Source organism: Pocillopora verrucosa, chromosome 14, assembly GCF_036669915.1.
Source record: "Pocillopora verrucosa isolate sample1 chromosome 14, ASM3666991v2, whole genome shotgun sequence".
Lineage (NCBI taxonomy): Eukaryota > Metazoa > Cnidaria > Anthozoa > Scleractinia > Pocilloporidae > Pocillopora > Pocillopora verrucosa.
The window spans coordinates 2,403,756-2,412,096 of NC_089325.1; the positions used below are offsets into that span (position 1 = coordinate 2,403,756).

The window sequence follows — 8,341 nt, forward strand, 5'->3', positions numbered from 1 at the left end:
AACTGTGCACCGACGAGTTTTTTGACTTTCAGATTTCAAACAATTCTAGCTCTTATTTTGCCAGAGGGTACTTCCCAGCCCTTATCTTTCTCAGTTTTACTTAAAAATGAAATATGGTGTTCCACTATCTCACAAACGCGGCGCATAAGATTCCTTCCTACACTAATCTCCTCAAAACGAATCCTTTTTTTTTCCCTGACGGAAAATAGGTTAAATTGTAATAAGTCGCTTGCGGGCTTCTTGATCGATATCTATTGTCATGCAACAAAAATTATGCATTAGTTCTAGTTTACGCGAAACTCCACATTTACTCTCTAATAACAACTCGAGACAGAGGATAAAATGCCGTTGTTTTAGGCGAATTTGAGTCATTTTCACCGTACAGAAAACTGTCTCGAATAGAAGGAAACATGAAAAGAGACTATAAAAGACAGAGATGGTCAAGAGTAATGAAGACAAATGTTCACAAACTTTCAAGCAAATACATCGCGCACAATTAGTTTAAAGGCATCGCTTGAGAGATTTCGCCGTAGCTTATAGGGGGAAAAATCGACGATATTCCTCAAGTCCTATTTAACATTCTGAAAACCGAGTGTCCTACGTTTTGACAGCCTCTCTAACATTTCTTTAAACCCTAAACTGTTCACTTGTCTGGACAAGTGCATGTAATGTGGGAAAACAAATAAACTCTTAAACTTGCGCGACAAATGGAAGCTACTGATAATGCTGCTGTTGTTGCTGTTTTATCTTTATTAAAAGTAAATTTTAAAGAAACAATGCAAAATTTCGCCCACTGGCGACAGTTGAACAAGAGAAAAAAAATCAAAAATAAATAACTAAAACTCCTCCTGATATGGATACACTCCGTTGATTTAATGACACTCGGACCTACCTTACGCCCCTTTAAAGTGTTAAACAGATGAAAGCCTACGACTGCATATATTTCAGCACACAGCTTTGACTCATCTAAACATCTTTTCAGCTAACCCAATAAAGTGTGAAGCTAAGACCCCAGGAACTCCCTGAATTCCCAATTCCACTAAATATTAGTAATTAAAAATGTTCTATGCCCGTACCAGTTTTCCTCTCACAAAAGTGCCGCTTTGTTCCAACGAGTTCTTAGACTTTCAATCCTCAAACATCTCTCGAACAATGCCAGAGAGTAGTTACTAGGCCAGTAGAAACGCTCACCGGGCTTAACCGTAAAAATATTTTCCTTTGACACTTTCAGGGTTACGAAGAAATGAAAACAGTTGGATACCAGAAATTATCCATCGATGGCGATTCGGAAAGAATCGGTTACGTTTCTTTTCTTTTATTCCAATGGATGAATAGCATCTTCGAGAAAGGTAGCAAAGGAAGGATAGATGAGAGCGACTTTGAACCACTTTCAAGGGAAAACACCACCGAGGTTTTCACCAATCGCCTCCAAACATGCTGGGATGAAGAAAAAGCTGCTACAAAAGGCAGTGAACAAAGACCACAACTTTGGAGAAGTGTCATAAAAATGATCTATTTGAAGGATGCAGTGATTACTATGCTCCTTTACTTGGCATCCTTACTTTGGCGCCTCTCTAGGCCTTTGTTTCTTGGTTACCTTGTTTCTTCATTAATGGAGACTGAGCCCCATAAAAGTTTTCTTTTGTATGGTTTTGTAACGGCTATGGGGATCTGTGCCTATATTGGGGCGACAGCTATTCATCACTATGCCTATCGATGTGATATGTACGGTATCGGAATAGGCAGTGCTCTGAAAGGACTAATTTACCAAAAGGTATGCAATTAAGCTTTTTATAAAATTTTTCTGCCCTGATATTACACACATGACGAACCACGAGTCCTAACGTATTTGACTAGCCAGCGTCATGTTTTGACAGGATCTTCCGTCAAGGTTAGTTACAAGACAGAATTCTATACAATGATTGCAAGAGTTGAGGTCAACGGCTCAAAATAATCCTGCAGTTAACTCAGTAAATGATCATGGGTGCTCTCTTTCCTGTTATCATTTGTCACCAGCATGCAGTACAAAACGATTCTGACTCCCTTCCGAATTAGGCTGTCTAATTCCCTACCCCGAATTAAGCTACCGAGAACTTGTGGCTGAGTTGTGCCGTAAACTAGGTTCACGAATGTATGGTTTACCTCACGTACAAGTTCTCCTTAGCCCAGCCGTGGAGCATAAAAAAATTAGAAGATTTGAAGGTAGAATTATCAAACAAGTACCAGAAGTTCTCTTCGTATCACACTTACTGACAAATCAAAAATATTTCTCAAATAAACGGGTACATTTCCCAATAATTAGCGACTATGAGCTCGAAAGGCTGAAAACAGCTTGTATTTTCAGGTTCTAATGCTCAACAAAACTGAGTTACTGAAATTTACAACGGGCCGTGTGATTGACCTCGTATCCAACGATGTTCAGCGACTCGAAGATCACGCTGTGATGATGGGCTTTAGTGCTTTTTTGGATTTCTTCCTACTCCTACCTATTATAGTGGTATTACTTGTGTATTTCATCGGTTGGCAAGCTCTCATGGGGGTCACATGCCTTGTTTTGCTCATACCATATTTCGCTGGGTTGTCCTACGTCTTTGCTGTACTGCGCCTGAGGACAACAGCGTTTTCAGACAGCCGCATATCTTTTTTGAACCAGGTTATTTCTGGGATTCGCGCCATCAAAACACATGCATTGGAAGATGAATTTCGAGAAAAAATTAAACACGTAAGAAGGTAAGGAAACAACCGGTCATAATTCATCTCATGTCGGTAGAGATACCTGGCACTTGTCATAGACCATTACTTGACTGAAACCGCTCACAAAATTAAGAAAATTACAATAAAGATTTCTATGCCATGCCAATCCACACCATGCTATAGGATGTGATGCCACGCTGTTATGACATTAAATCTCTAAATTCTTTTGTTCGCAGGGGTGAAATTAATATCATCCGTAAAAAGAGCGTTGTCCTTTCAACGATTGCCGCCTTGGAGTACACTGCAGTGCCGCTGGCGATGCTGGTGTCAATCATAACCTTGGTGCTTACCGGTCAGCCCCTTACACCGGTCAATGTATTCATGCTTCTCTCTTTTATAAATGCAGCAAGAATGAGTGTCTGCTTTTACATACCTTATGGTCTCTTAGCAGTATATGAGGCTTATTTTTCACTCAAGAGAATCGAGGAGTTTCTTCTTCTAGAAGATTTACCCGGTTCGTGTCATGATCACTCGATAGAAGGCACTTTAAACATGAGCGGGAGCACATTTTCTTTTGATGATAAAAAACATCTCCCAGAGCCAGGTACCCTAGTAGTGTCAATTTTGGCATCAAAAGAAAAGATAAGTGCTGACCAGTTCATTTTGCAAGATATAGAGTTTTCAACCGAGCCACAAACTTTAACAGTCATCACGGGTCCAGTGGGTAGTGGAAAGTCTACTCTTCTCTCAGCTATTGCAGGCGAGGTGCCAGTCGCAGCGGGAACAATATCCTGGCCAACTTCCCTTGTTTATGTGCCCCAGACACCCTGGGTCTTCTCTGGAACAATAAGAGAAAACATTTTATTTGGTCAACCTTACAACCAAAACAAGTACTCCAGAATACTGGAAGCATGCTCTCTTGCAGAAGATGTCGGGAGGTTTCCTAACGCTGACTTAGCAGTTGTAGGTGAACGAGGTGCCGTTCTGAGTGGAGGTCAGTGTGCAAGAGTAGGTTTAGCACGTGCAGTATACATGGATGCAGACCTGTACCTGTTGGATGACCCTCTGAGTGCCGTAGACATAAAAGTAAGTCAACATATCTTTGAAAAGTGCATTAAAGGTTTACTAAGTAACAAAACCCGAGTGTTGACGTCTCACCAGGAACAACACATGAAATAAGCTGATAAAATTATCGTGATGTACAAAGGACGTGTGCTGGCAAATGGAGGTTTTTCTGAGCTTCAGGAAAAAGGTTTATTCAATATAAATCCTTATCCGAGTTCGAACAAACCCGTCAGGAACAGCGAGTCCGAGGTGAAATCTGTTTTTGAAAAATAAAGATGAATCAAAATTTAAAGATAGAGCAGTGATTCTACATAATCAAGTCAATGACCTGGATCAATCAGAAGAAGACCGCACGATCGGAAGCGTGACACTTATGACTTATTGGGACTACTTCAGAAGTGGATTGCACTCGTCGGCGATATTTGGACTTTTCTGTTTGTTTTTCATCACTCAAGGTGAGTTCGGAAATTGAGGTTATGCAATTCTCAAATTCCTCCTTTAGAAGAAGGATAGCCTTTATACCTAGCAAGCACTGATTTTCCATCTGTACATTTTTGTGTCATCGTGGCAAAGTTAATGATTTACAAGTTGTCTGTTTTCTATTCTTGCTGCGGTGCGATTAAATCATGATATTCCTAGAGAGGTTGGAAACGGGATTCTTATGCATGTAATCATCTACGGAGTTTATTATCACATCAAAGAAATATGATGAGGGCTATGATCATTTTTACACTTTTAATCTAATCAGAGGTAACAAGGTCTAACGGTGCATTGCTTCGGGCCAAACATGTGAAGCAGTAGGAGTAGGCCTGCTGAAATCCCACCGTACAATATTCTCCTGCCTTGCGCCACTCACCCACATTACGCAACCGTTATTTGTAAGAGGGAACGTACCTACGAGAGTGAGAATAATACCCCCAGCTTCCACAATCTCCTCTGGATGCGTATTTATTTACCTTAATTTTTTTTGCTTGTTTTTCATAGTAATGATCGTTTCTCCTGACGTTTGGCTCTTATTCTTAACAAAGAAGAGTCAAGAAGAACAGAAGTACACAATGAACCTAGTTTTCTATGGCTGTCTTGTGCTTGGATCACTCGTTTCCTCTTCTATCCGCGCATATACATTTCTTTGGACCTCTTTAAGATGTTCCGAACGCCTTCATGATAAAATGGTTGTAGCTCTCCTAGAAGCACCTGTTTTGTTTTTTGACTCAAACCCTGTTGGAAGAATTCTTAATCGGTTCTCTAAAGACGTGGGGTGCTTGGACGAACTGTTGCCAAAAAATTTTCTTCTATCTATTCAGTTGGTCTTGCTAGTGATTGCCGCAACTCTTGTGCCAACTTTCACCAACTTTTGGGTTCTTTTTGTTGTTGTGCCACTGGCTGTTGTTGTTGCTTACATCTCCATGTACAGCTTAAAAACCTCTCGGCAGCTCAAAAGGTTAGAGTCAATAAACCGTAGCCCTGTGTATTCACACGTTTCGGAGACTCTCAATGGGCTGGAGACTATAAGAACAAGAAGGAGGCAACAAGACTTCGTGGAAGAGCTCTACAGGTACGTTCAATGTTGAAGTAATTGTAATCATTGAGATCAGTATAATAGCTTTTAACTCAGCAAGCCTCTTTGACAACTACATGTGCTTCTTAAAATATGTAAAGTAGGTGACTTAAGACGGACAGGTAACTACGGTAAGCTGATGGGAGGGCTCGTCGTGGTGAGCCAAGCCATACATAAAAAAGACATAGTCGTATATAACTAGCAGTCTTAGCGGAATTTTTTTTCCGGAGTAAAAGAGATAATGATGAGATGTCCCCGAGATTGCACTTTGGAAGGTTTTTTTTTTAAGAACTGTAACACATCCGACTTGAAAGAGTAAATTGTAAGAAAATCAAATATAAGGTAAACAAAAAAAAATACAGAAAAATGAAGAAGGTTTGAGGTGTTCTAATGATAACTGGGCAAAGAACTCCTTTGGAATCAGGCTGCCTGAAATATTTCATCTTAAAGTATCACTTAAGATCATTTAAATAGACAATTTTTCTCTCCATTCAGATATCAAGATATTCATATCCAGTCGTTCACCATGGTGCTGGCGAGTGTGAGATGGCTTGGAGTACGAATGACCTCTATGATCTCTTTTTTGATTTTTGCGGTGGCTCTAACCGCAATCCTTGTGTCTCAAGATGCTGGTATGTATCTGTTAGCTGTAACGGAGGCTGTGCTCCAAAATTAAAAGCATTTCTCTCCTGAATTAAATTCACCGTGTTTCGGTGTTTTATGCTTAACTGAACAGCTCAAAAATCATCTTTACATGTACTTACAATATTATCACAGACGCCACCATGTTAAAAACAACACAACAATAACAACAGCTTTGTAACCATGCCCATTGGCCCTGACGCACGACGCTCAGTTAAAATGGCAAGAACCAATAGACCCAAACTGCTGGTGTCTAACTTTGTCGGCGCTCGAATTAGAATTAATAAGATTTCGGTGCAGCAATGTTGTGAGTTGATGGCTGTTGCACCAGAGGCAAGCGACCTAGGTGCTAAGCAATGTTAGAAGCAGCTGAACAGTGTAAGCAGTACATGAATTAGAATTTTTAGAATAATGAGGACAGATTTATACAGTTTACTTAACCCTTTGTAACCTCACAACGTAGCCATTATAAAAATGGTGCAAAGACTATGATGAAATAGTCTATAGAGCTCACTCGCCCCATTAGTTTTCTTACTTGTATCTGCGTATAACTGACGTAAATTAAACTTTCTAATTGAATAAGTTTCGTTTGGAAAGTCTGCTCCATTTGCACCAGAATCCTTAATTTTTTTTATCAAAGTAAACTGGACACTAACATCATTTCCATGTTCTTTATATGTAATTTGTATGTGCTGCTTCTTGTCGTTTCCCTCTTTTCACACGGTATATGGAATTTACCATTTATTTTGTCACTTAAAGGGTTTTCCTCCTTAACCATAAAATTTCTCTTTAATTCCACTTACTTGTTAAGAGCTTCGTCTCCTACGATTAAGAAGCATTTCAAATAGATTTCGAAATTACTTGCCTAACTCTTCCCTGAATTATAGTCCACTTGCATTTATTATCATATCCTATTTATTAACATACTTACTCAAAACCATTATTGACCAGGTAGAAAAACCCTTCAAGCTGATTTGATCAAAAATTCTCTCTCTCGCACATCGAATAAAAGATCATTTGATGCTGAGAGACTGTAAAGGTTACATCGAAAAATTTTCTTTCTTTGTTTTCTCCTTTCGTCTTTCTTTTTTCTTTACGTGTTGTATCTACCACAATATATCGGTCAATCCTCATAAGACTATTGATCTGGAAGGCTATCCTTTGATCAATGTATTTTATCAACAGCTTTCGCCGGACTGGGGCTTGTTTACGTCATCGAGACTGTTGAACTGATGGATTTTGCTGTTACAAGTATATCGGAAGTAGAAAATCTCATGACGTCTGCTGAACGAATTATAACATACACCAAACTTGACCATGAGCCCGGGTACCAAGTGGAGCAGCCTCCCCCGAACAATTGGCCTCTTGAAGGGAATATCACTTTTGAAGACGTGTCGCTGACTTATTATCCTAGGGGGCCTCAAGTACTGAAGAACTTTAATCTTCATGTAGAAGGAGGAACAAGTATTGCTGTTGTGGGACGAACGGGGGCCGGCAAGTCATCTCTAGCGGCAGCTCTTCTGCGTATGCCAGATGCCCAAGGTGCCATAATGATTGATGACGTTCCAATAAAGGAGATCAACCTTCAAAAGGCTCGAAGATGTATATCAGTTCTAAGCCAAAGTCCTTTCCTTTTCAGTGGATCGTTGAGAGAAAATCTTGGTCTCGTAGTGCAGTTCCAGGATGTAGAGTTATGGCGAGCCTTAGAGATTGTTCAAATGAAAGAGCTGGTGGAAAGTTTGGAAGGGAAATTAGATCACCAGTTGTTGGAGCATGGTGCAAACTTCAGTGTAGGAGAACGGCAGTTAATTTGTTTGGCTCGTGTTCTTTTGCATAAAAGAAAAATTGTCATCCTAGATGAACCCACTGCACACGTGGATCCAGACACAGAACAAACAATTTGGAGGATAGTGCGAGAGAAACTGAAGGGCTCCACAGTAATCACCATAGCTCATCGACTGAACACCATCAAAGACTGTGACTTGATTTTGGTCATGAAAGATGGCGAGATAGATGAGTCCAACAAGTTTGACTCCTACTTGAATGCATGAACATGTTAAGATGACTAACAAATGAAAAACTACGATCATCGCTAGAATAATTAAGTACAATGAATCCATCTTATAGTATCAAGAATTGAAAGCCTAAAGTTTCTCAGTTACAAGATTGAAGTATTTCAAGCTTTCAAGTATCAAAAATTCAAGCACTACCCTTTAATGTCCTTTTTGCTCTCCCCATGGGCACACTTTGTATCATTGAAGGCCGGTTGAAGTGCACTTTTTGCTCTTAATTTCAGGAGGCTCCATATGGTTTTTGTCCGCAAAAGATCTGGACACGAACATAACGGGAGCTTAAAAAATGTTAACAAGCAAAACAAGCATT

At 39.9% G+C, this 8,341-nt stretch overlaps 1 pseudogene; it reads left to right on the forward strand.

Moving 5' to 3' along the window:
• The first annotated feature begins 1,243 nt into the window (after positions 1-1,243).
• LOC131784326 (ATP-binding cassette sub-family C member 4-like) lies at positions 1,244-8,010 on the forward strand (annotated as a pseudogene).
• Positions 8,011-8,341: the final 331 nt, after the last annotated feature.